At 39.8% G+C, this 26,569-nt stretch overlaps 1 pseudogene; it reads left to right on the plus strand.

Annotated features, from left to right (window-relative positions):
• Positions 1–525: 525 nt before the first annotated feature.
• On the plus strand, positions 526–18,913 carry LOC134758842 (large ribosomal subunit protein eL8-like; annotated as a pseudogene).
• The last annotated feature ends 7,656 nt before the right edge of the window (positions 18,914–26,569 follow it).

A 26,569-nucleotide genomic window follows, 5' to 3' on the forward strand; every position in this document is an offset into this window, starting at 1 on the left:
CCATTTTAACTGGGGTGAAATGATATGTCATTGTAGTTTTGATTTGCATTTTAAAGAACTTGTTTTTATTTTTTTCTCTGTTAAACTTAGAGTAGGACCTGTGTTTTAGTCTTCTGCTTTGGAATAAGCATTAATAAATTATTGTTGAATTAATAGTGGTTGAATGAATGAAATATAGCCATGTAATTATTTCATGTGGTACTCATTGTTTCTCCAATTAGTTGACATTTCTTGGGAAAATACTATATATTTTAATCTTTCTCTTGCTCATCTTGGACACAATGGCTGATCCCTGCCTGATCCCTTTTTACTTCATAAAAAAGCAAAAATTTTAAAACCTACATTTCCCTAGTGAATTTACTCTCCCACTCTCAAAGCCAACCGGTCTCCTCTTTCTTCCCATCAACACTCCCATTCTTATCTCACCAAAGGCTTACTTCTTACTTCACTGAAAAACAGAAGCAACCACAGTTTCTGGCAACACAATTGAGAGATGAAAATTAGGGAAATCACCTGAGGTCAGACATGAGACCAACAGATAAATGTGCTGAAGCACATAGCTTTGACTTCCTAGATCAGGAGGAAGTGGAGATAAAGCCTTTGGGGGGCCAAAGGCATTGCAGACAGGTGAGAGTATGCCTACATAAATCCACGACCCAGACTATTCTCTACTCGTTAGCCAGAGCAATTATTTCAAAATGTCAAAGATGGCTGAATAGGAACAGCTGCAGTCTACAGCTCCTAGCGTGAGTGACGCAGAAGACAGGTGATTTCTGCATTTCCTACTGAGGTACCAGGTTCATCTCACTGGGGCTTGTTGGACAGTGGCTGCAGCCCATGGAGCAGGGTGGGGCATCACCTCACCTGGGAAGCACAAGGGGTTGGGGAATTCCCTTTCCTAGCCAAGGGAAGCCATCACAGACAGTACCTGGAAAATTGGGACACTCTCACCCTAATACTGCACTTTTCCAATGGTCTTAGCAAATGGCACACCAGGAGATTATATCCTGCGCATGGCTCAGTGGGTTCTACGCCCACGGAGCCTCGCTCACTGCTAGCACAGCAGTCTGAGATCGAACTGCAAGGAGGCAGCAAGGCTGGGGGAGGGGGGTCCACCATTGCTGAGGCTTGAGTAGGTAAACAAAGCAGCTGGGAAGTTCGAACTGGGTGGAGCCCACCACAGCTCAAGGAGGCCTGCCTGCCTCTGTAGACTCCACCTCTGGGGGCAGGGCATAGCTGAATAAAAGGCAGCAGAAACTTCTGCAGACTTAAATGTCCCTGTCTGACAGCTTTGAAGACAGTAGTGGTTCTCCCAGCATGAAGTTTGAGATCTGAGAACGGACAAACTGCCTACTCAAGTGGGTCCCTGACACCAGAGTAGCCTAACTGGGAGACACCTCCCAGTAGGGGCTGACTGACACCTCATACAGCCAGGTGCCCCTCTGAAACAAAGCTTCCAGAGGAAGGATCAGGCAGCAACATTTGCTGTTCTGCAATATTTGTTGTTCTGCAATATTTGCTGTTCTGCAGACTCCGCTGGTGATACCCAGGCAAACAGGGTCTGCAGTGGACCTCCAGCAAACTCCAACAGACCTGCAGCTGAGGGTCCTGACTGTTAGAAGGAACACTAACAAACAGAAAGGACATCCACAACAAAACCCCATCTCTATGTACGTCACCATCATCAAAGACCAAAGGTAGATAAAAACCACAAAGATGGGGAGAAAACATAGCAGAAAAGCTGAAAATTCTAAAAATCAGAGTGCCTCTTCTTCTTCAAAGGAACACACCTCATTGCCAGCAATGGAACAAAGCTGGATGGAGAATGACTTTGACGAGTTGAGAGAAGAAGGCTTCATATGGTCGGTAATAACAAGCTTCTCTGAGCTAAAGGAGGATGTTCAAACCCATTGCAAAGAAGCTAAAAACCTTGGAAAAAGAGTAGACGAATGGCTAACTAGAATAAACAGTGTAGAGAAGACCTTAAATGACCTGATGGAGCTGAAAATCATGGCACGAGAACTACGTGACGCATGCACAAGCTTCAGGAGCCAATTCGATCAACTGGAAGAAAGGGTATCAGTGATTGAAGATCAAATGAATGAAATGAAGTGAGAAGAGAAGTTTAGAGAAAAAAGAGTGAAAAGAAATGAACAAAGCCTCCAAGAAATATGGGACTATATAAAAAGGCCAAATCTACATTCAATTGGTGTACCTGAACGTGACGAGGAGAATGGAACCAAGCTGGAAAACACTCTTCAGGATATTATCCAGGAGAACTTCCCCAGCCTAGCGAGGCAGGCCAACGTTCAAATTCAGGAAATACAGAGAACACCACAAAGATACTCCTCAAGAAGAGCAACTCCAAGACACATAATTGTCAGATTTGCCAAAGTTGAAATGAAGGAAAAAATATTAAGGGCAGCCAGAGAAAAAGGTTGGGTTACCCACAAAGGGAAGCCCAACAGACTAACAGCGGATCTCTCAGCAGAAACTCTACAAGCCAGAAGAGAGTGGGGGCCAATATTCAACATTCTTAAAGAAAAGAATTTTCAACCCAGAATTTCATATCCAGCCAAACTAAGCTTCATAAGTGAAAGAGAAATAAAATCCTTTACAGACCAGCAAAGGCTGAGAGATTTTGTCACCACCAGGCCTGCCTTACAAGAGCTCCTAAAGGAAGCACTGAACATGGAAAGGAAGGACTGGTACCAGCCACCGCAAAAACATGCCAAATTGTAAACACCATCGATGCTAGGAGGAAACTGCATCAACTAAAGAGCAAAATAACCAGCTAACATCATAATGACAGGATAAAATTCACACATAACAATATTAACCTTAAATGTAAATGGGCTAAATGCTCCAATTAAAAGACACAGACTGGCAAATTGGTTAAAGAGTCAAGACCCATCAGTGTGCTGTATTCAGGAAACCCATCTCACGTTCAGAGACACACATAGGCTCAAAATAAAGGGATGGAGGAAGATCTACCAAGCAAATCGAAAACAGAAAAAGGCAGGGGTTGCAATGCTAGTCTCTGATAAAACAGACTTTAAACCAACAAAGATCAAAAGAGACAAAGAAGGCCATTGCATAATGGTAAAGAGATCAATTCAACAAGAAGAGCTAACTATCCTAAATATATATGCACACAATACAGGAGCACCCAGATTCATAAAGCAAGTCCTTAGAGGCCTACAAAGAGACTTAGACTCCCACACAATAATAATGGGAGACTTTAACACCCCACTGTCAACATTAGACAGATCCACGAGACAGAAAGTTAACAAGGATATCCAGGAATTGAATTCAGCTCTGCACCAAGCGGACCTAATAGACATCTACAGAACTCTCCCCTCAAATCAACAGAATATACATTCTTCTCAGCACCACATCACACTTACTCCAAAATTGACCACATAGTTGGAAGTAAAGCACTCCTCAGCAAATGTAAAAGAACAGAAATTATAACAAACTGTCTCTCAGACCACAGTGCAGTCAAATTAGAATTCAGGATTAAGAAACTCACTCAGAACCACTCAGCTACATGGAAACTGAACAACCTGCTCCTGAATGACTACTGGGTACATAACAAAATGAAGGCAAAAATAAAGATGTTCTTTGAAACCAATGAGAACAAAGACACAACATACCAGAATCTCTGGGACACATTTAAAGCAGTGAGTAGAGGGAAATTTATAGCACTAAATGCCCACAAGAGAAAGCAGGAAAGAGCTAAAATTGACACCCTAACATGACAATTAAAAGAACTAGAGAAGCAAGAGCAAATACATTCAAAACCTAGCAGAAGGCAAGAAATAACTCAGATCAGAGCAGAACTGAAGGAGATAGAGACATGAAAAATGCTTCAAAAAAATCAATGAAACCATGAGATGGTTTTTTGAAAAGGTCAACAAAACTGATAGACCAATAGCAAGATTAATAAAGAAGAAAAGAGAGAAGAATCAAATAGTTGCAATGAAAAATGATAAAGGAGCTATCACCACCGATTCCACAGAAATACAAACTACCATCACAGAATACTATAAACACCTACACACAAATAATCTAGAAAATCTAGAAGAAATGGATAAATTCCTCGACACATACATCCTCCCAAGACTAAACCAGGAAGAAGTTGAATCCCTGAATAGACCAATAACAGGCTCTGAAATTGAGGCAATATTTAATAGCCTACCAACCAAAAAAAGTCCAGGACCAGACGGATTCACAGCCAAATTCTACCAGAGGTACAAAGAGGAGCTGGTACCATTCCTTCTGAAACTGTTCCAATCAATAGAAAAAGAGGGAATCCTCCCTAACTCATTTTATGAGGCCAGCATCATCCTGATACCAAAGCCTGGCAGAGACACAATAAAAAGAGAATTTTAGACCAATATCACTGATGAACATCGATGCAAAAATCCTCAATAAAATACTGGCAAACCAAATCCAGCAGCACATCAAAAAGCTTATCCACCATGATCGAGTCAGCTTCATCCCTGGGATGCAAGGCTGGTTCAACATATGCAAATCAATAAACATAATCCATCATATAAACAGAACCAAAGACAAAAACCACATGATTATCTCAATAGATGCAGAAAAGGCCTTCAACAAAATTCAACAGCCTTCACGCTAAAAACTCTCAATAAACTAGGTATTGATGGGATGTATCTCAAAATAATAAGAGCTATTTATGACAAACCCACAGCCAATATCATACCGAATGTTCAAAAACTGGAAACTTTCCTTTTGAAAACTGGCACAAGACAGGGATGCCCTCTCTCACCACTCCTATTCAACATAGTGGTGGAAGTTCTGACCAGGGCAATCAGGCAGGAGAAGGAAATAAAGGGTATTCAATTAGGAAAAGAGGAAGTCAAATTGTCCCTGTTTGCAGTTGACATGATTGTGTATTTAGAAAACCCCATCGTCTTAGCCCAAAATCTCCTTAAGCTGGTAAGCAATTTCAGCAAAGTCTCAGGATACAAAATCAATGTGCAAAAATCACAAGCGTTCCTACACACCAATAACAGACAAACAGAGAGCCAAATCATGAGTGAACTCCCATTCACAATTGCTACAAAGAGAATAAAATACCTAGGAATCCAACTTACAAGGGATGTGAAGGACCTCTTCAAGGAGAACTACAAACCACTGCTCAATGAAATAAAAGAGGACACAAACAAATGGAAGAACATTCCATGCTCATGGGTAGGAAGAATCAATATTGTGAAAATGGCCATACTGCCCAAGGTAATTTACAGATTCAATGCCATCCCCATCAAGCTACCAATGACTTTCTTCCCAGAACTGGAAAAAACTACTTTAAATTTCATATGGAACCAAAAAAGAGCCTGCATTGCCAAGACAATCCTACGCCAAAAGAACAAAGCTGGAGGGATCACACTACCTGACTTCAAACTATACTACAAGGCTACAGTAACCAAAACAGCATGATACTGGTACCAAAACAGATATATAGACCAATGGAACAGAACAGAGGACTCAGAATAATATCACACATCTACAACCATCTGATTTTTGACAAACCTGACAAAAACAAGAAATGGGGAAAAGATTCCCAATTTAATAAATGGTGCTGGGAAAACTGACTAGCCATATGTAGAAAGCTGAAATTGGATCCCTTCCTTACACCTTATAGAAAAATTAATTCAAGATGGATTAAAGACTTAAATGTTAGACCTAAAACCATAAAACCCCTAGAAGAAAACCTAGGCAATACCATTCAGGACATAGGCATGGGCAAGGACTTCATGACTAAAACACCAAAAGCAATGGCAACAAAAGCCAAAATAGACAAATGGGATCTAATTAAACTAAAGAGCTTCTGCACAGCAAAAGAAACTACCATCAGAGTGAACAGGCAACCTACAGAATGGGAGAAAATGTTTACAATCTATCCATCTGACAAAGGGCTAATATCCAGAACTTAAACAAATTTACAAGAAAAAATCAGACAACCGCATCAAAAAGTGGGCAAAGGATATGAACAGACATTTCTCAAAAGAAGACATTTATTCAGCCAACAGACGCATGAAAAAATGCTCATCATCACTGGCCATCAGAGAAATGCAAATCAAAACCACAATGAGATACCATCTCACACCAGTTAGAATGGTGATCATTAAAAAGTCAGGAAACAACAGGTGCCGGAGAGGATGTGGAGAAACAGGAACACTTTTACACTGTTGGTGGGACTATAAACTAGTTCAACCATTGTGGAAGACAGTGTGGTGATTCCTCAAGGATCTGGAACTAGAAATACCATTTGACCCAGCCATCCCATTACTGGGTATATACCCAAAGGATTATAAATCATGCTGCTATAAAGACACATGCACATGTATGTTTATTGGGGCACTATTCACAATAGCAAAGACTTAGAACCAACCCAAATGTCCACAAATGATAGACTGGATTAAGAAAATGTGGCACATATACACCATGGAATACTATGCAGCCATAAAAAAAGATGAGTTCATGTCCTTTGTAGGGACATGGATGAAGCTGGAAACCATCATTCTGAGCAAACTATTGCAAGGACAGAAAACCAAACACCGCATGTTCTCACTCATAGGTGGGAATCAAACAATAAGAACACTTGGACACAGGGTGGGGAACATCACACACAGGGGCCTGTTGTTGGGTGCGGGGAGGGGGGAGGGATAGCTTTAGGAGATATACCTAATGTAAATGATGAGTTAACGGGTGCAGCACACCAACATGGCACATGTATACACATGTAGCAAACCTGCACATTGTGCACATGTACCCTAGAACTTAAAGTATAAAAAAAAAATAAAAAATAAAAAAGACATACCTGAGACAAGGCAATTTACAAAAAAAAAAAAGTCACTCAACTGCTCACTATCTTCCAGTGCCCCTCCCCCAACTTCCGAAAGAGTAAAACCCTAGGCCCTTCAAGTTTTTCTGTAACCTGAGACTACTTCCCTGATCTCCCTCTTGCCTCTTTCCTTCTCATTCACTGCGCTCCTGCCATATCAGTGTTCTTGCTCTTCTTCATGCTATTAATAGTCCTAATATAAAACAGCGACACTATTTTCTGCATCTGTTTCTTAACTCTTTCTATTCCCTGCCTAGTTCTCAAACTACATATAGCTTATCTCTCACTTCACATTCAGAGCCTGTTCAACGTAACATCATCAGAAGAGCCTTGTCTGATATGTTATTAAAAAAATACCCCTCACCCTCCACCCTCCATCCCCTTATCCAGCCTTATCTCACTTGACAGCACTTATCATTGATTAAAGTTACATTTTATGGTTTTATTATTTATTAGCTGTCTTGACCACCAGAATGTGAATTTTAGGAGGAAGAAAACTTTCACTTTTTCATTTAGATAAATAAACCAGTCCTAGATCTGGACCTGAGAATAAGGGTGCTTTATTCACATATAACTTTGTCAGAGTGGTAGGGACTTTGGAGGAAAAGGGACACCAAAGGAAGTGTATTAGTCATTGCGGGCTAACTGCTACAACAAACTCTAAACACTATGTAAGGAGACTAAACACAATGTAAGTTTACTCCTTGCTCATGCTGTAGTCCAGTGTGCATGTGCATAGTCAGAGGGCCCAAGGGGTTACCAGGCTTTTCAGTCTAGTGTCTTTACCACTCACTAGGATCTTAAAGTCCTCCAGGATCCATTACATCTGCCCTGAAGATGAGGAACTGGAGAGGACATAGAGTATTCTATGGAATGTTTTCAGAGTCAGATCTGGAAGTGATATAAATCACTTTCACTCACATTCACCAGAACTGAGTCACTAGGCCATATCTAACTTTGAGGGAGCCTAGGAAAGCAGTCTAATTGTAATTCCAGGGGAAAGAGGAAGTGGCGCTCGGTGGACACATAGCATACAGTGTCTGTCATGAAACATGACCATTAGATGATGCAAAAGCTGATTTATAAAGGATGAAAAGTTGCCCTGGAAAAGAAGGGTAAGTGTGTTCTAAGGGAAGGAAAAGGCAGATGCAAAAGCAAAAAGGCACAAAAAATAATAACATATGTTAGGAACTTCCGTTGTAGATATGGCTGAATGTTTAATGTGAAATAAAAAGGCATAAGGTTGGGGAGATAAGAAGAATCTGGATCATGAAAGACCCTGTATACACCATAACAAAAAGTTTAGACTCATCCTAAAGGTATTGCAGAGGCACTGAAAGATATTAAGGGAAAAGATTGAAGGACAATATGATCAAATGTCTGTTATTAAAAGAATATAATTCTTATGGTTATATAGGGGGTAAATTTGGGATACAGAAAATGGAGACAAGATAATTAGATAGGTAACCATTGCAGAAGTACAAGAAACAATGTTGACGAATGGAAGCCAGGACTAAGGTAGTAGTTACATAGTGCTTAAGTTCTTTCTTCCCTCTGAAAAGTATCATGAGCATACTTACTGTCTTTGATGAGCTGAAGACTCTAATACTACTGAGGTCAGAAATCCATCTCATAGAGAGGTTAGCAAAGTCAAATTTTAATTGAATTTCTAATTGGATTTCTATTATTTATTAAAAAAACAAGTTGATATAAATGAATAAAGCTATTTTTTAATCACTGCTAAGAGATTACTGGGGGTGGAGTGGGCAGGGGGAACAGAATAAGGGGTATATGTGAATTCTCACACTGATAGTGTGTGTAAAAGAGAAGAAAATGATGAACACCTCTTCAATATCCTTTGTGATAATATAACTTTAGTCAGAGAACAGATGAGAAGGGATAGATTGCTCATCATAACACTGTATTTAACTCCATCAGATAAATTAATATTATGTTTCAATTAAATAAATTATTAGGTATTTCTGTAGCCACAACTATCAACATTTTCCAATTTTTCTCTTTATAGTAATAAACTTTTCTTTTACCTGAATCATTGCTGATCTATCATAATTTTAATTAACAATAATTGGATGTACAGTCTAGATATTTTAAGGCTATGGAAAAAGAAGAGCAAGAAAAAACAATTTGCTTGTTTATTTTCTGCCCTGAAAAAACAAAAGCAAAAACAAAAACAGAAGGTTCCTAGAATGTAGAGGACAAATTAAAGCATCAGCAACACTTTTTTTTTTTTTTTTTTTTTGAGATGGAATCTCACACTGTCCCCCAGGCTGGAGTGCAATGGCACAGTTTTGGCTCACTGCAATCTCCGCCTCCCAGGTTCAAGCAATTCTCCTGCCTCAGCCTCTGAGTAGCTGGGATTACAGGTCCCAGCCACCACACCCGGCTAATTTTTTGTATTTTTATTAGAGACGGGGTTTCGCCATGTTGGTCAGGCTGGTCTTGAACTCCTGAGGTCAGGTGATCCACCCTCCTTGGCCTCCCAAAGTGCTGGGATTACAGGTGTGAGCCACCACATCTGACCAGCAATACTTTTTAAAGCAAACTTTATAAATCTAAAATCACATTGAACGATGATACCTATTATATTGAAATGGTAGAATTATGCGTGATTGACTTGTTTTTCCTTATCAAGCTTCCTGTGTAAGAACATTTTTGTATAATGTAAATACAGAATCACTTTGACAAACTGATTTTCAAAATTATCAGGATTCCTGGATTAAATTTTAGCATCACTGCTTTTGTGACATTGGGCAAGTTAATATCATTATTATCATTATTACTATCATTACCAGTAGTATTATTAGATAGCACTCAGCACATATTATATACCAGTCATTTGATTAAGAATGTAATATATATTATCTCATGTTATTGAATATTTCAATTACTATCATTACCAGTAGTATTAGTAGATAGAATTCAGCACATATTATGTGCTAGTCATTCTATTAAGCAGATTATATATATAATCTCATGTTATTGATTATTTCAAAATATTTTTCTTAACCTATTTTAAAAAACGATAGGAGGTAACTTTAGCAAGATGGCAGAGTAGGAAGCCCTGAATATTTCCCCTCCCACTAGCAACTAATTTGGCAACAATTCACAAATTCCTTTCATGAGAAATTAAGAAACTAATTGAAAGTCTCTTGCAACCTGGGCAAACATGAAACCAGACTCATGGAAGCTAGTAGGGAGAGTCAAGACACCCTGTCACCAGATCCCTGCTCCTAGCACAACAACACATAATCAGGAAGATTCCCCCTAGCTCCCAGCTTCTTCCAAGGGAAGGAATGAGTTAATACATATCCTGTACCCCTAACTTTCTGAGGGGGCTTCCAAGAGGCCTAGTTTTTGTCTTTCTAGTCTTGGATTTATGACAGGACTGGCACAGTCTAGTGAGTTGAGGGAGGCATACAGTGGCTGAGTGGATTAAAAATCAAAACACAACTATATGCGGTCTACAAGAAACTCACTTTAGATTTAAGGACCTACATAGGCTGAAAGTGAAAGGAAGAAAAAAGATATTTCTTATAAATGGTAACCAAAGAGAGCAAGCATTGTCATAGCAGAAAAAAAAATTAGACATTAAGCCAAAAACTGTCAGGAGAGAAAAAAGGACATTACATAATGATAAAAGGGTCAATCTGCCAGGAATATATAACAATTATAAATGTATATGTACCCAACTTCAGAGAACCTAAATATATAAAGCTAACATTGACTGAGCTGAAAGGAGAAATAGATAGCAATAAAATAATAGGATACTTCAAAAATCCCACTTTCAGTAATGGATAAAACATCTAGATAGAAGATCAATAAGGAAACAAAAGATTTGAACAACACTATAGGCTAAATGTACCTAACAGATATATATAGTTCATACCACCTAACAGCAGCAGAATACACACTCTTCTCAAGTCACATGGAACTTTCTCCAGCATAGATCACATGTTAGGTCACAAATTAGATCTTAAAATTGTTAAGAAGACTGAAATAATACCAAGTATCTTTATTAATAGAGTGAAACTAGGTACTAATAGTGGAAAGAAAACCTGAAAATTTCACAAATATGTGGAAATCAAACGAACACACATCTTGAACACCACTGGGGTCAAAGAAGAAATAAAAAAGAAAATCAGGGGGGCAAAGAAAGATGATGGAATAGAAGCCTACACCATTCATCCCCCACTGGAACACCAAATTTTAACAACTATCTGCACACAGAAAAGCACTATCACAAGAACCAAAAATAGAGTACCATCTCAGCCACAGTAAGGTAGAGCAAACAAGCAGGCACTTGGGGCCCCCAAGTTGAGACCTAGGCTCTTGGTCAGCATTTCTAGACCTGCCTTGGGCCAGAAGGGTGAGTCCCAGGCCTGGCACCATTTGCTACAAGCTGACAGAAGAGACAATGGACTTTAAACAAACATCAGCACTGGTCCGACAGAACCTTCCAGGGACCAGTGGTGATGGTGGCCAAAGGGACAGGCTACTCTGCCTGTGGAAAGGAAAGGCAAAAGCAGAAAGGACATCGTATTGTGGTTTGAATGTCAACTTAGCCACAGTAAAATAGAATATCAGGTAAAATGCTATTTTTTTTAATTCTAATCCCTGGCCACCAGATAGTATCTCTGGACACACCTGGGGCCTGGGAGAACTCACCACCCTGAAGGGAAGGGCCTTTGCTGTGCTGGCTTCAGATCTGACCCAGCCCAGTCCTAGTGCTGGTCGTACATCAATCAAACGTACGTTTGTTCTTTTCACATAGTCCTATATTTCTTGGAGGCTTTGTTCATTCCTTTTCATTCTTTTTTCATTCATTTCATTAGAGAAAATGAATAAAGTTTATAAAGTTTCATAAAATGAAACTTTATTTCATTAAGTCAATCTTCAATCTCTGATATCCTTTCTTCTGCTTGGTCGGTTTGGCTATTAATACTTGTTTATGCTTCATGAAGTTCTTGTGCTGTGTTTTTCAGCTCCACAGGTCATTTATGTTCTTCTCTAAACTGGTTATTCTAGTTAGCAATTCCTCTAACCTTTTTTCAAGGTTCTCAGCTTCCTTACATTGGGTTAGAACATACTCCTTTAGCTCAGTGGGGTTTGTTATTACCCACCTTCTGAAGCCTATTTCTGTCAATTTGTCAAACTAATTCTCCGTCCAGTTTTGTTCACTTGTTGGCGAGGGGTTGTGATCCTTTGAAGGAGAAGAGACATTCTGGCTTTTGGAATTTTCAGCCTTTTTGTGCTGATTTTTTGTCAACTTCATGGATTTATCTACCTTTGGTCTTTGACGTTGGTGACCTTCAGATGGGGTTTTTGAGTGATGTCCTTTTTGTTGATGTTGATGCTATTCCTTTCTATTTGTTAGTTTTCCTTCTAACAGTCAGGCCCCTCTGCTGCAGGTCTGCTGGAGTTTGCTGGAGGTCCACTCCAGACCCTGTTTGCCTGGGTATCAGCAGCAGAGGCTGCAAAACAGCAAAGATTGACACCTGTTCCTTCCTCTGGAAGCTTTGTCCCAGAGGGGCCCCTTCCAGATGCCACCCGTAGCTCTTCTGTATGAGGTGTCTGTCAACCCCTGCTGGGGGGTGTCTCCCAGTCAGTAGGCATGGGGGTCAGGGATCCACTTGAGGAGGCAGTCTGTCCTTTAGCAGAGCTCAAGCACTGTGCTGGGATATCTGCTGCTCTCTTCAGAGCCAAAAAGCAGGAATGTTTAAGTCTGCTAAAGCTGGGCCCACAGCTGCTCCTTCCCCCAAGTGCTCTGTCCCGGGGAGATGGGAGTTTTATCTATAAGCCCCTGACTTGGGCTGCTGAATTTCCCTGCCCAGAGAGGAGGAATCTAGCACAAAGTGCAGTGTGCAAAGTACACAAGCTGTGGGGATATGGCTGCCTCCCTAGGTTTGGAAGGATGTCCCAGAGAGCAGCAGGGCCCAGGCACAGAATGGCCTGCCACAGGAGTGGGTCATTACTGATAGCCCCTATTAGGGCAATGCCTAATGAGGGCAGGACAACCTCCAACACCATAGACTGTTAAAGCCACCAGCATGCAACTCCAGCCTAAGAGAACCAAAGGCACCAGACTTCTACCCATGACAACTGCAGCATGGGCTGTACCCAGCAAAGCTATGGGTGCTACTGGAGATTTAAGGACCCAACCCCAGCCAGTGTGTCTGGAAGATGGGAATTCCAGTCAAAGAAGATTATTTTGAAGCCTTAAGATGTAACATTTGCCCTCTTCAGTTTTAGACTTGGACAGGACCTATTATCCATTTTCTTTCCTGTTTTTTCCTTTTGCAATGGGAATGTCTGTCCTAGGCCTGTCATACCGTTATATTTTGAAAGCACCTAACTTGTTTGATTTCATAAACTCATAGCTGGAGGAGATTTGCCTTAGGATGAATCACACCTTTGAGTCTCACCCATATCTGATTTAAATGATATTTGGATGAAACTTTGGACTTGAACTATTGATGCTGGAATGAGTTAAGATTTGGGGGCCTATTGGGATGGAATGAATGTACTTTTTATGGGAAAATGATAAAATTTTAGGGGCCTACAGGTGGGATGCTATGGTCTGTGTGTTTATATTCCCCCAAAATTCATATGGTCAAACTGAATCCCCAATGCAATAGTATTAAGAGGTGAGGCCTTCATAAAAATAGGTGAGTTATGTCCTTTGCAGGAACATGGATGAGGCTGGAAACCATCATTCTCAGCAAGCTAACACAAGAACAGAAAACCAAACACTGCATGTTCTCACTCATAAGTAGGAGTTGAACAATGAGAACACATGGACACAGGGAGGGGAACATCACACACCAGATCCTGTCATGGGGTGGGGGTCTAGAGAAGGGATAGCATTAGGAGAAATACCTAATGTAGGTGACGGGTCGATGGGTGCAGCAAACCACCATGGCACGTGTATACCTATGTAATAAAACTGCACATTCTGCACATGTACCCCAGAACTTAAAGTATAATAAAAATTTTTTAAAAAAATTAAAAAAGAGGTGGGGCCTTTATGAAGTGGTTAAGTCATGAGGGTTGAGTCCCCATGCATGGGATTAGTGCCTTTATGAAAGAGGCCTCAGACATTATTCACAATAGCAAAGACTTGGAACCAACCCAAATGTCCAACAATGATAGACTGAATTAAGAAAATGTGGCACATATACACCATGGAATACTATGCAGCCATAAAAAATGATGAGTTCATGTCCTTTGTAGGGACATGGATGAAATTGGAAATCATCATTCTCAGTAAACTATCGCAAGAACAAAAAACCAAACACCACATATTCTCACTCATAGGTGGGAATTGAACAATGAGATCACATGGACACAGGAAGGGGAATATCACACTCTGGGGACTGTTGTGGGGTGGGGGGAGGGGGGAGGGATAGCACTGGGAGATATACCTAATGCTAGATGAAGAGTTAGTGGGTGCAGCGCACCAGCATGGCACATGTATATGTATGTAACTAACCTGCACAATGTGCACATGTACCCTAAAACTTAAAGTATAATAAAAAAAAAGAAAAAAAAAAAGAAAGAGGCCTCAGAGAACTACCTCATCCTTTCTACCATGTGAGGGCACAGAGAAAAGGAGTCACCTATGAACGAGAAAGGAGGCCCTCACTGGACATTGAATCTGCCGATGTTTTCTTGGACTTCCCAGCATCTAGAACTGTGAGAAATTTCTGTTGTTTTTAAGTTACCCAGTCTAAAGTATTTTGTTATAGTAGCCCCAATAGACTAAAATACTGGCCTTCCACTTAAAATTTTCTTCCCCTGTACCCGTCTTCCAGCCTACTCCCTCGCTCCTGACAGGTCTCTGATTAAAGAACATTTCTCCTTGAGGCTACCCCCTTATGTCAAAACTATCTATAACCTTATCCTGCCTTATTTTTCATGAAAATAATAATCCTGCCTTATGTTTTCATGAAACATATCACCATCTAACATATCACTATCTAACATAATATGTACACATTTTTGTCTGTCTCCTCCATTAAATTATAAACTCCACGAGAGAAGAGATTTTTATTTACACATAGTAGATATTTACCACCTACTATGTAATGACATAGTAATGAACAGTGAATGAGTGAATGAGTAAATGGATAGATAAACAAATGAATGAATAAAGTGCTACAGGAGTTCAAAGGAAGGGTAGGTTACTTCCTGACAAAGAAATAAAGCAAGGTTTATGGTGGAGGCAGCACGTGAGTTGGTTCTGGAAGAACGGGTAGAATTTGGACAATAAGAAACGGTGCATGGAGGCTTACCAAACCTAAGAGAGCTCATTATCCCCAAATGTAACTAAAACACTGTATAATCACATTACAAAATATATAAAAATTATATCATTTGAATATTAATCTTAATATCATAATAATAATGTGAATTACAAGCCAAGTCAAACATATTTTAAAATTGTTTTTAAAATGTGAAAAAGTGTTTGAATGCATGAGAGAGGAAGAAGTGGATAGAGACTTTTATAGAAGTTGTTAGCAGGGCCCTGGGCACACTCAAGGGCTTTGGAGATGGGTGGGACAGAAGTTGTGGAAAATGTGCCTTCCCTTTCTTGGTAAAATTATAACCCAATAATCCTTATCTAACAGGACTGGGGATATTTTTTCTTAATAAATTGATAGAAGAGAGGATTTTCTAGGAAACAAGGCAAGAAAAGCTTAAAGAAAATGTGTGTTTGTATGACTGCATACACGTGTGTGTATCTGTCTTTGTGTGTGTGTGTGTGTGTGTGTAGTGAAATATTGCTTAAATTGTGAGCTGTGCAAACAAAGAAAAAGTAGAGGAGCTGTATTTAGGCAAGGTAACAGTGGGCATGACTCCAGAGAGCACACAGGGATCAATAAATAATTATCGAATGGATAAATTCTCACGTATTTAAAATACTCTAAGGAGAATCTATCCTAGCATCTGTGGATGATTTCTTAATTCTCCTAAAATTCATTTATCTCCAACGTGAGAACCAAATTATGTGCTGATTTTATCTTCTCTATGGAGAAATGTTGCATCCAGAACAAATGTTATGCTGGAGGGAACCTTAGGGGTTGCTTATTTCAACCACTTTCATTCTCCAGTGAGAGAGTGAGTTTCTGAGATGTGTTGAGCCTGTTCAAGGTCACAAGATGGTTAGTATCAGATCCTGGACAAAGAGCCCAGGACTTCTGTCTCCATATTCAGAATTTTCTCCTCTACTAAGCTGACAACTACCACCATATTGCTTGTTTTACTGAATACCAAAGCAACTCAGGTGGCCAGTACTTGTTGGTGTATTATTTGGTACATCCTGCAGAGCTTAAATTCTGGCTTATACTTGAGTTTCTTCTGAAAGTCAAGACTTGCCTAGCAATTGTTCATTTCATTCATTCAGTAAATATTTATGAGCACTTATGTGCAATGCACTGTGTTAGGTACCAGTGATCCAACAATGAGCACAATATTCACGCCACTGGATTCACAGAACTTGCATTTTGGTGAGGATGGCAGAAAACAACAACAAATGAAATTACTAAATAACATAGTAAGTGATATGAACAAAACAAAATAGCTCTAGTACAAAAGAAGGCAACCTACCTTAAATAACATGGCCAGAGAAAGTTGCTAACAAGATGTGTTATTTAGGCTGAATCTGAAATAGGCAAAGGAATCAGGAATTGGAGGAGGTTCTAGGCAGATGGAATAGAAAGAGAGAAGCCTTTGAGACAGCAAAGAGCTTAGCATGTCTGGGAAGCTGAGAGAAGCCCTGTGTGTCTGGAGTACAATGAGAGAGGGAGAGTGAACAGAGTTGAGGTCAGGGTGGAGGCAGGGCCAGGTCACATGGGACCTAGAGGCTCTGATTTGAAGCTTGAATTTTATATCAAGTACATGAGAAGCCACTAAAGGGTTTTAAGCACTGAATAACATGATTTTATTTACATATTAATAAGAGTTTTCTATGTTAGGCACAACTCTTCTCATTTAAAAAACTAATTTAATCAAATGGAAAAAATACACTTAATATTAAGGCAGGTGCTATTATTCTCAACATTTTGTAGCTGAAGCAATTGCAGCACAGAAAACTTAAGTAACTTGCTTAAATTCACATATTTAGTAATAGGCAGAGGCAGGATTCAAACCTAGGTTGTATCTCTCCAGAGTATTCACTCTAACCACTACACTTTTGCTTTTTATATAATCTTACTTGGTGTAATAAGGAAGGCGGCTATTGCAGAGGTCTAGGGGAGAAACAACAGTGGCATAAATTAGGATGGTGGCAATGGAGACAGAGAAAAGCTGCTGGATTTCAGATGTACTTTGGTAGTAGAATTTAGGACTTGATGATTGTATTAGTCCATTTTCATACTGCTAAGAAAAAATACCTGAGACTAGGTATTTTATAAAGAAAAAGAGGTTTAATGGACTCGTAGTTCAACATGGCTGGGGAGGCCTCACAATCATGGCAGAAAGCAAAGGAGGAGCAAAGGCACATCTTACATGGTAGCAGGCAAGAGAGAATGAGAGCCAAGTGGAAGGGGAAACCCCTTATAAAAATCATCAAATCTCATGAGACTCATTCACTACCACAAGAACAGTATGGGTGAAATCACCTCTGTGATTCAATTATCCCCCACTCGGTCCCTCCCACAACACGTGGGAATTATGGAAGCTACATTTCCAGGTGAGATTTGGGTGGGGACACAGCCAAACCATATCAATGATGCAGCGGATATAGCTGGTGAGGAAAAGAGAGGAATGAAAGATGACTCTTAATAACAAACCAGGTGGGTGGCACTGACATTTATTAAGCTAAGGAAGACTGGTAGAGACGAGAAATTAGTTGTAGGGGTAAAAAAAATAAAGAGTTTTGACTTAGCTGTTTTAACTTGGACATGTCAAGTAAACTTTTAGGTAAGTCTGGAGCTCAGAGGGATGGATATAAAAATTTGGAAGACATCTGCATAAAGATGGTGTTTAAAGCCTTGATAATAGACAAGGCAACCTAGGGGGAGAGTTTAGAGAAAGAAATAAAGAGGGCCTGAGAATAATCCCTTAGGAACAGCAATATTTAAAGCTGTTTAGAGAAGAACAAAGAGATATGAGATGCTTTGGACAGTGAAATGGAGGGAGCAGGAAAGGATGATGACAGAAAATCCAAGACAGGAGAGGGCTTCTTTAAAAAAGCAGTTGTTGCCCTGTCCTCCAACTGCCTAAGGTGCTGAAAGGAAAGGAGGCCAAGGGGAAGAAAGTGGCACCCACCCCTGCTGTCATGAACAAGCAGGAGGCCAAGAAGGTGGGAAGTCCCTGTTTGAGAAAAGGCCTAAGAATTTTGGCACTGGACAGGATATCCCGCACAAAAGGGACCTCACCTGCTTTGTCAAATGGCCCCGCTACATGCAGTTGCGGCAGCAAAGGGCTATCCTTCATGAGCGGCCGAAAGTTCCTCCTGCCATTAACCAGCTCACTCAGGCCTTGGACTGCCAGTTACTCAACTGCTTAAGCTGGCCCACAAGTGCAATCCAGAGACAAAGCAAGGGAAGAAGCAGAGACTGTTGGCCTGGGCTGAGAAGAGAGCTGACAGCAAAGGGGCTCTCCCCATTAAGAGACCACCTGTCCTTCAAGCAATTTCAATACTATCACCACCGTGGTAGAGAACAAGAAGTCTCAACTGCTGGTGACTGAACACGATGAGGATCCCATCAAGCTGGTTGCCTTTCTGCCTGCCCTGTGTTGTAAAATATGGGTCCCTTACTGCCTTATCAAGGGGAAGGCAAGACTGGGACGTCTAGTCCACAGGAAGACCTGCACCACTGTCGCCTTCACACAGTTTAACTGGGAAGACAGAGGAGTTTTGATGAAGCTGATGGAAGCTATCAGGACCAATGACAATGACAGATATGATGAGATCTGCCACCACTGGGAAAGCAATGTCCTGGGTCCTAAATCTGGGCTTACATTGCCAAGCAGGAAAAGGCAAAAGCTGCAACACTTGCTACTAAACTTGGTTAACCATACACTGTTGAGTTTTTCTGTACAGAAAAATAAGAATAATTCTCCCAGGCAACATAATGAGATCCATCTCTATAAAACAAATAAATTAGCCAGGCATGGTGGTGTGAGCCTGTAGCCCCAGCTACTCTGGAGGCTGAGGTAGGAGAATCACTTGAGCCTGGGAGGTCAAGGCTGCAGTGAGCCATGATCAAGCCACTGCACTCCAGCCTGGGCAACATATAAATAAATAAATAAATAAATAAATAAATAAATAAATAAATAAATAAATAAATATAATTTTAAAAAAAATAAAAATTTGCCTTCAAAAACAGGGGAGTTGTCAACATGTCATATGCTGCTGAGAAGTCTAACAGGGTAAATTAAATCACCTATATCACTTGACTCCAGTGTCTCCACAAAGCTCTGATCCCTTAAGACACTTCCACTCAGCTCCCAGATGTATGAAAGTCCATATTTAGACCTCCATCCTTTTTTCTTACATTCAATGTCTCATGAGTGAAATATCAAATTGAGTCACTTCTAGCCCCTAGAGGGAATACATTTCAGATCATGTCTGGATATTGGAGATTCGATAAAGAAAAAGAGAGACAGAGAGGGAGAGAGAGATGAGTATGGGCTAGTGACAGTACTGTTAAAGTTGGAATGAGAGAAAGGCAGAAACAAGGAGCATGGGAGATATCAAAAGGCAACCGCAGCTATTTTACACATTTGTCTGGGGCCTGCTCACTGCACTGAGTCATTCCTGTTTCATGCTGGTATTCTGGCTTACATTTGGTTTGATACATGAGTATAAAACCTCCCTTATCCCCTTCAGGGGATGCTCTCTTTCTACCTGATACACCATTGGTAATGAAGTTCTTGATGAACCCTCTTCACAGTCTTTATTACACCTAGGATATTATATATCCCAATCTACTTGAGGTAGGATTAATGACATAATAAGGAACAAAACTTTTATTAATATATAAACACTGTATGATGCTATCATTTGATTGATGGAGACATAGAGACTGAGAAAGATGTCCCAGGTGACATGTATCTTCAGACCCACCCACAACCCAAACTAGACCAATCCACAGCCTTCAGAAGAGTGAATTTGCCAGAAGGAGACTCTATTCCTAGTGGATACCGGATAGAGGTGGATTCCAGCTGCACACATGGACCTGAACCATTGGTTGTCCACTTGTTTAAATTCTCTAAATTCCTCTTTGATCTTTCACGGGTCTCAAGGGAAGAGTTAAGATTAAAACTGGTTCACCTTAAGTGTCAAAAATTTCCACAGTAAATGGGTTCCAACCACTTGACTGGGGTAAGGGGGCAAAAAATGCCATTTGTCAAAGTACTTAATTTTTTAGAAACCCTATTTTCATGTGTCTTTGTAGGAACAAAACAAAGGAAGCTAGTGTCCTCTTTATGACTCATAGTTAGGAAAACATTGATGTTATGTAACAAGTGTTTCTTAACAATAGAAAATTCTCCTAAAATGCATGAACAAACTAACAAATTAATGAATGAAGGAAGAAGTTACACCACATATTGGCTTCTTATAGGAGTCACTTCCAATGACTGTGACTCTCTCTAGACTCAGAACAGGGTATAAGTTTGGGACAGACAGGACAGGAATGCAGGAAAAGCTACAAGAGGTATAAACAAAGAGACCTTGGCCTCTGGGTAATGGGGGTGACTGCTCTCTGGACATTTGTCCTTGTGGAGTCTTTTAGGCAACCACAGCCAACTGTTCTCAAATCCCTTACCAGAGGATAAAATTTCCCTGACTGTGCAAAAATGAAGCAGCTGATAGCCTCCCTAAGGATGTATTTTTGAAAGGCAAGCATTTCGCCTCTTCAGAGCAACCCCCTTCAGAGAAGGTTAGCATTCCTGGAGAAGCTCCAGATTGCCCAGAAACTCTGTGTCCCTGGAGTCTGAACAGAGCAACAATATGGAGACAATTCAACAAGATTTCTTTAAAAAAAAAAAAAAAAAAAAAAAAAGCCTTTCATTTGATGCCTAGATGACTACAAAGAGGAAGGTAGCTGAGACACGTGAGGACAGTCGCTATTCCTAGAGCCTTGGAACTGCAGGAAGTCAATGGCAGAGCCAGAATTGGGATTTGGCTTTCAGGTGACTGTACCAAGCAGAAGTCCTCTCCATTTTTGTAATTAATCAGTGGCATTTCTATATAAGCCCTACATTGCTCCTAAATTGTCCTCATGGTACAATACATCTAATTGTTTGATGGATCTGCCTCATGGAAATACTGCTTTGAAAAGATCACATAGCCAAAAGTGAGAATAAATTGTCCTGCTTCAGGACTTTCTTCATGTTCTTCCCTCACCTGCAAAAGAAAGAACCCTCTTCCATCTCCACCTATGAACAATGGTCATTTTGTCTAGAATTATCTTTTGTCCCTAATACTTTGAAGCAATGTGGGATAGGGAAAAAGAGTTAAGAAGTCAGATAACTGGTTTAGAGCCCCAGCTCTACCATTTACTAATTACTTGATCTCAGGTAAGTTCCTTAACTTTTCTGAGCCTCGATTTCCTAACCTGTAAAATGAATCTAAGAATGCGTACTACACAGAATTGCTGTGAGTATTGCATAAGATCATACATGCATGCTCATCATCACACTGTCGGCACTTGAGAAGCACTGTTAGTGCTGCTTCCATTCTGTCCCCAACACCACGATGAATCCAACCAGAAATGACTTCACATTTCCTACCCATTCCCAGAGTGCTTCTTATTTACCAGTTTATAGAACCCTTATCTAATCTTGTCTCAGCCTCTCTACTACTCTAAAAACTCCTTGAGGGCATCAAATGTATAATGTACAATTTCATCATTTCCCTACTGCCCAGCATGCACATTCACATGAAAAGCGCTCAGTGAACATTTATTAAATAAATCTTTCTCTTTTATCAGGACAAATCAGTAGGTAGACCTTCCTCACATCATTCTTACTTACTTTCCACCTGTCAGTCTTTACCAAGAGAAAGGAATAAAGAAGTCAGCCAATAAATGAGATGGAGAGAGGAAGGCACTAGCACTTATGGCATGCCTACTATGTGTTAGGGTTTTTACAGTCAGATCTTATTTATTCCTCACATCAAGCCTCCTTTAGCCCCGATTTACAGAAAGGAAACTGACTAAGAAATATAAATAATTTGCCCAGGCTTTCACAAATTATAATAGCCTTTTAATTACCTTAATTGAAATGGGCTCTGTGAAAAATGAAAAGAAATTGAGGGAGAGACACCAGGTTGGTTCCAGAGTCCCTAGCAATCATTAGTTCTTACCAGCTCTCTATTTTGCCAGACACTATCTACAAGTGACAATAATAACTGATTATCTGCTAGCAAGTTGGCCAATTTATAAACTGTCAATTTTTCTCCTTTAAAAAAAAAAGCCCCAAAAAAGCAGCTTCCCAGAACCCACAATCCCCCTCTCTTTGCTCAAGTTCAAAATCCCATGGTTACCTTTTGTCTCATTCCAAAGTGCGAGGCCCTTTGCCCAGTTGAGAGATAGAGATGTTATTTTTAAGGCTGAACTTTGCACTCTCAGCAGTCCTTCCTTAGAATCAAGAACAGTCTGTTCAACAGAAGCCCCTGGGGCTTCACAATCCAAACAAACGTGAGGCTCGGGATCACCTCCCCCATCTCAGAGGAGAGGGTCCAGAGAAGCACAGAAATGAAGCAGTCCTTCCCCAACACAAAAACTTCAGATTTCCCTCCAATGTTTCTTTATTTCCAATTTTTTACTTACTTAATAAGAAAACCTTATTTAGGTCCTAATGGTCTTTGGCATCCTCCTAAACAGAGGCAAATACAGATTGTATGTGACATGAGGCAACTGTAGTAGCCTGGGCCCAGGGATTGGTGGGGTGAGGTAAGAGAAGGAGCCCAGTATCAGGGAGTAAGTGCCCAAGATTATTTTGAAATAAAAATCTAGAATCCACACACCTAGATATGGAGATTCTCTCAGGTTATATAGTCATGATGTCTAGGTTTTTTTACACGGAGTCGAAGCCAAGTGGTTGATGTAGAAGCTGGCCCAAGTCGTGGAGTACTTACTACCCCTTCCATTCTCTTCTGTGGCCTCAACTTGTGGCTGGTTCCCAGCCCCTCACAACCTCACAATCTTGGCTTGTCTCCTCAGAACCTCTCTGCTCCTCTCCTCCCTTTTCCATTTGGGGATTTCATTCAATACCACATTTATATTTTATCTCATAACATTTTCTTTCTCTCATAAAAAAATGTTTATTTGAGGGTTCTGCTTCACTTCACCATTTGTTTCTACCTGTGAACCACATGAAAGTCACCCTACATCCTTATATTTTCATGATTTTGTATGCCTATTTGAATTTCAAATTGCAAAATTTGATTTTACAAACACAAGATTTTACACCTTGGTTCCCAGTCCATGGGAAATCTGTCCCAAATCTTAACCATGTTTTTGGGAAACTGGGCCATGTTTCTATAGATCACTCTGAATTTAACCTCTGGACCAATAGGCAGGGTTTAGAGATCAGAAAATAGAAAAACAGAAAAATAGAAAAATAGCTCTAGCTTGATACACCTGGGGGAGCCTACCGAGTCCATCAAGATGAGGAGAGGCCACTGCACTTCCATTTGTATTGTTGAAATGAGTTTTATAATTGCATGAAGGAAGCCACACCATGGTTAAGTTCAGTGTAAGTTAATTAGTGGATAATAAATCCATAACAGGGTATTTTTTTAAAAAACCCAGAAGTATCCTGAATCATTATGTTCAGTGGCCAAAAGCAATTTCACTAAAATATCCCTTGCTACTGCTAAAAAAGACCACTTTTCATAGAAGAGTATAAGGCTAAAGAGATAAATGTGGCATCACTTATTTCATATGAGATGAAATGGTCCAAGGAAGAGACCAATCTATCTCCACAGAAGTGACAAGAGTCACTGAGAAACATTAGGGCTTTTTGCAAGAGACAGTAAAGGGGACACATTCTAAAATACTTTTTCTTTCTCTCTTTGTAAAAGATGAATGATATTTTTAACCAGTATTTGGGACCCAGGAATTAAAACTGTGGGATAAACTTGAAGGAGAGAGGGATGGGAGGCACACGCTCAACCTGAGAATGGGTGATGGGAGGAGTGGATAGAGAACCAAGAGCTTGCTGGGACTGTGGTTGATTTTCAGAGGAGATGGGGACTCTTGGGAGCAACTTTGGCTTGAATCATCTTGATATTCTCTGACCTAGTTCTGGAGAAACTTGTACTGGATTTTAAAAAACTGAAAGACAAAGAGCAACTTCAAAAGAACCCCAAAGCATTGTGACACCTGTGGGAGAAAGATTCTCTCCAGACTTTATGAAAGAAACTGTATCAACCACTAAGGATGAGGTGGCTGTGGGTGGCAGTCAGTCAGCTTCCTTTCACAAGTGGTAGCCACCTCAACCAATTAAGGCCATGAGGAAAGAGGAGCTCCTGTCAGCCAATTTGATCACTTCCTCAGACACTCTATCTTCCCCAGTAAGACTTTTCTAGTCAAATTTTCTCCACGTATGCAAAGTTCTCATTTGCAGTAAGCTTTGGAAACCCAGTGTGTTTTGGTTTCTAAGAGAGTTTCAGAGCTAGTTGGGCTCTAAGTCAAGCAAATTGTATTCATCCCTAAATTACCTGCTATTGTCATGCACAACCCTTGATTCGATTTTTTTAATTAATAGACTTTCTTTTTTGAGAAGTTTTAGGTTTACAGAAAAATTGAGCAGAAATACAGAGTTCTCATTTACTCCCTCTACCCTCCTCCCCACACATAGTTTCCCTATTACTACATTTTGCATTAGTGTGGTAAATTTATTACAATTGATGAACCAATATTGATACGTTATTATTAACTGAAGTCCATAGTTAATATTAGGGTTCACTTTTGTATTATACAATTCTATGAATTTTGACAAATGCATGACGTGTTCATCATTACTGTATTACACAGAATAGTTTCACTGCCTTAAAAATCCTCTGTGCTTATTCATTCCTCTTATTCATTCCTCCCTCTGTATCCCAAACCCAAACACTGGCAACCACTACTCTTTTTATATTCTCTATAGTTTTGCCTTTTCCAGAATGTTACATAGTTGGAGTCATACAATGTGCAGCATTTTTCAGATTGGCTTTTAACGCTAGCAACATGCAATTAAGATTCATCCATTTCTTTTCCTGGCTTCTTTTTAGCACTGAATAATATTCTATTGTATGAAGGGATCACAGATTGTTTATCCATTAACCTATTAAAAGCATCTTGTTTGCTTCCAAGTGTTGGCGATTATGAATATGGCTGCTGTAAACATCCATGTGCTGGTTTTTGTGTGCACATAAGTTTTCAATTCATTTGGAAAAATGCCAAGGAAGTATTCCATTCTGCATTGTATGGTAAGAGTATATTAGTTTTGTAAGAAACTGCCAAAATGTCTTCCAAAATCGCTGTTTCATTTTGCATGAATGAGAGTTCCTATAGCTCCACATCCTCACTAGCATTTGGTGTTGTTGGTGTTTTGGACTTTCCTCATTCTAATATGTGTGTAGTGGTATCTCCTTGTTGTTTTAATTTATAATTCCTTAATGACATATGACATGTGATGTTGAGCATTGTTTCATATGTTTATTTGGTGTCTGTATATCCTCTTTGCTGAGGTGTCTGTTTAGAAGATCTCTTGCTCATTTTTTAAAGGAAGTTTATTGGTCTTTAAATGGCTCAAATTGCAAGTAAACAAATCAGGTAGTGGCATCAGACTATGACACATGATGCATCTTTATCAGCTGCCTTTATAGCATCTCGGTACCCAGAAGAGGAAAAGTCACAAAGCAAAGTCACAATGTCAGTGGTTAAATACGACTGCAATGAGTACATGTGGAGATTGCTGGGCCCCCTGGCCAATGTTACGCTGGTGATTTGAATTCTGCACATCTTTTTCCCATTTTTAAATTCAGTTGTTTATTTTCTTATTGAGTTTTAAGCATTCTTTGTATATTTTGGATATAAGTCCTTTATTAGATATGCATTTTGCAAATTTTTGTGGCATGTTTTTCCATTATTTAACAGTGTCTTTCATAGACAGAATTTTCTAATTTTAATAAAGTTCTCACAAATTTTTTCTTTCGTGGATTATACTTTTGGTGTTGAATCTAAAAACTTACTGCCAAACCTAAAGTATAACCTGGGAGTTCTCTGATGTTATCTTCTAGAAATGTTATAGTTTTGTGTTTTACATTTAGGTCTATGATGCATTTTCAGTTAATTTTTGTGAAGGGTGTAAAGTCTGTGTCTAGACTTTTTTTTTACATGTGGATATCCAGTTATTTCACCACCATTCATTGAAAAGACCACCCCTTCTCTATTGAATTGCCTTTGCTATTTTGTCAAAGATCAGTTGACTATATTTCTGCAGATTTATTCCTGTACTCTCTATTCAGTTTTATTGATCTATTTCCCTGTTATTTTTCCAGTACCACACTGTCTTGATTACTGTAGCTTTATAGTAAGTCTTGAAGTTGAGTACTATCAATGCTCCAACTTCGTTCTTCTTTTTCAATAATGTGTTGGCTATTCTGGGTCTTTTGACTCTTCATGTAAGCTTTGGAATTCATTTGCCAATATTCACAAAAGAACTTGCTAT

Source organism: Gorilla gorilla, chromosome 1, assembly GCF_029281585.2.
Source record: "Gorilla gorilla gorilla isolate KB3781 chromosome 1, NHGRI_mGorGor1-v2.1_pri, whole genome shotgun sequence".
In the NCBI taxonomy this organism is placed as follows: domain Eukaryota; kingdom Metazoa; phylum Chordata; class Mammalia; order Primates; family Hominidae; genus Gorilla; species Gorilla gorilla.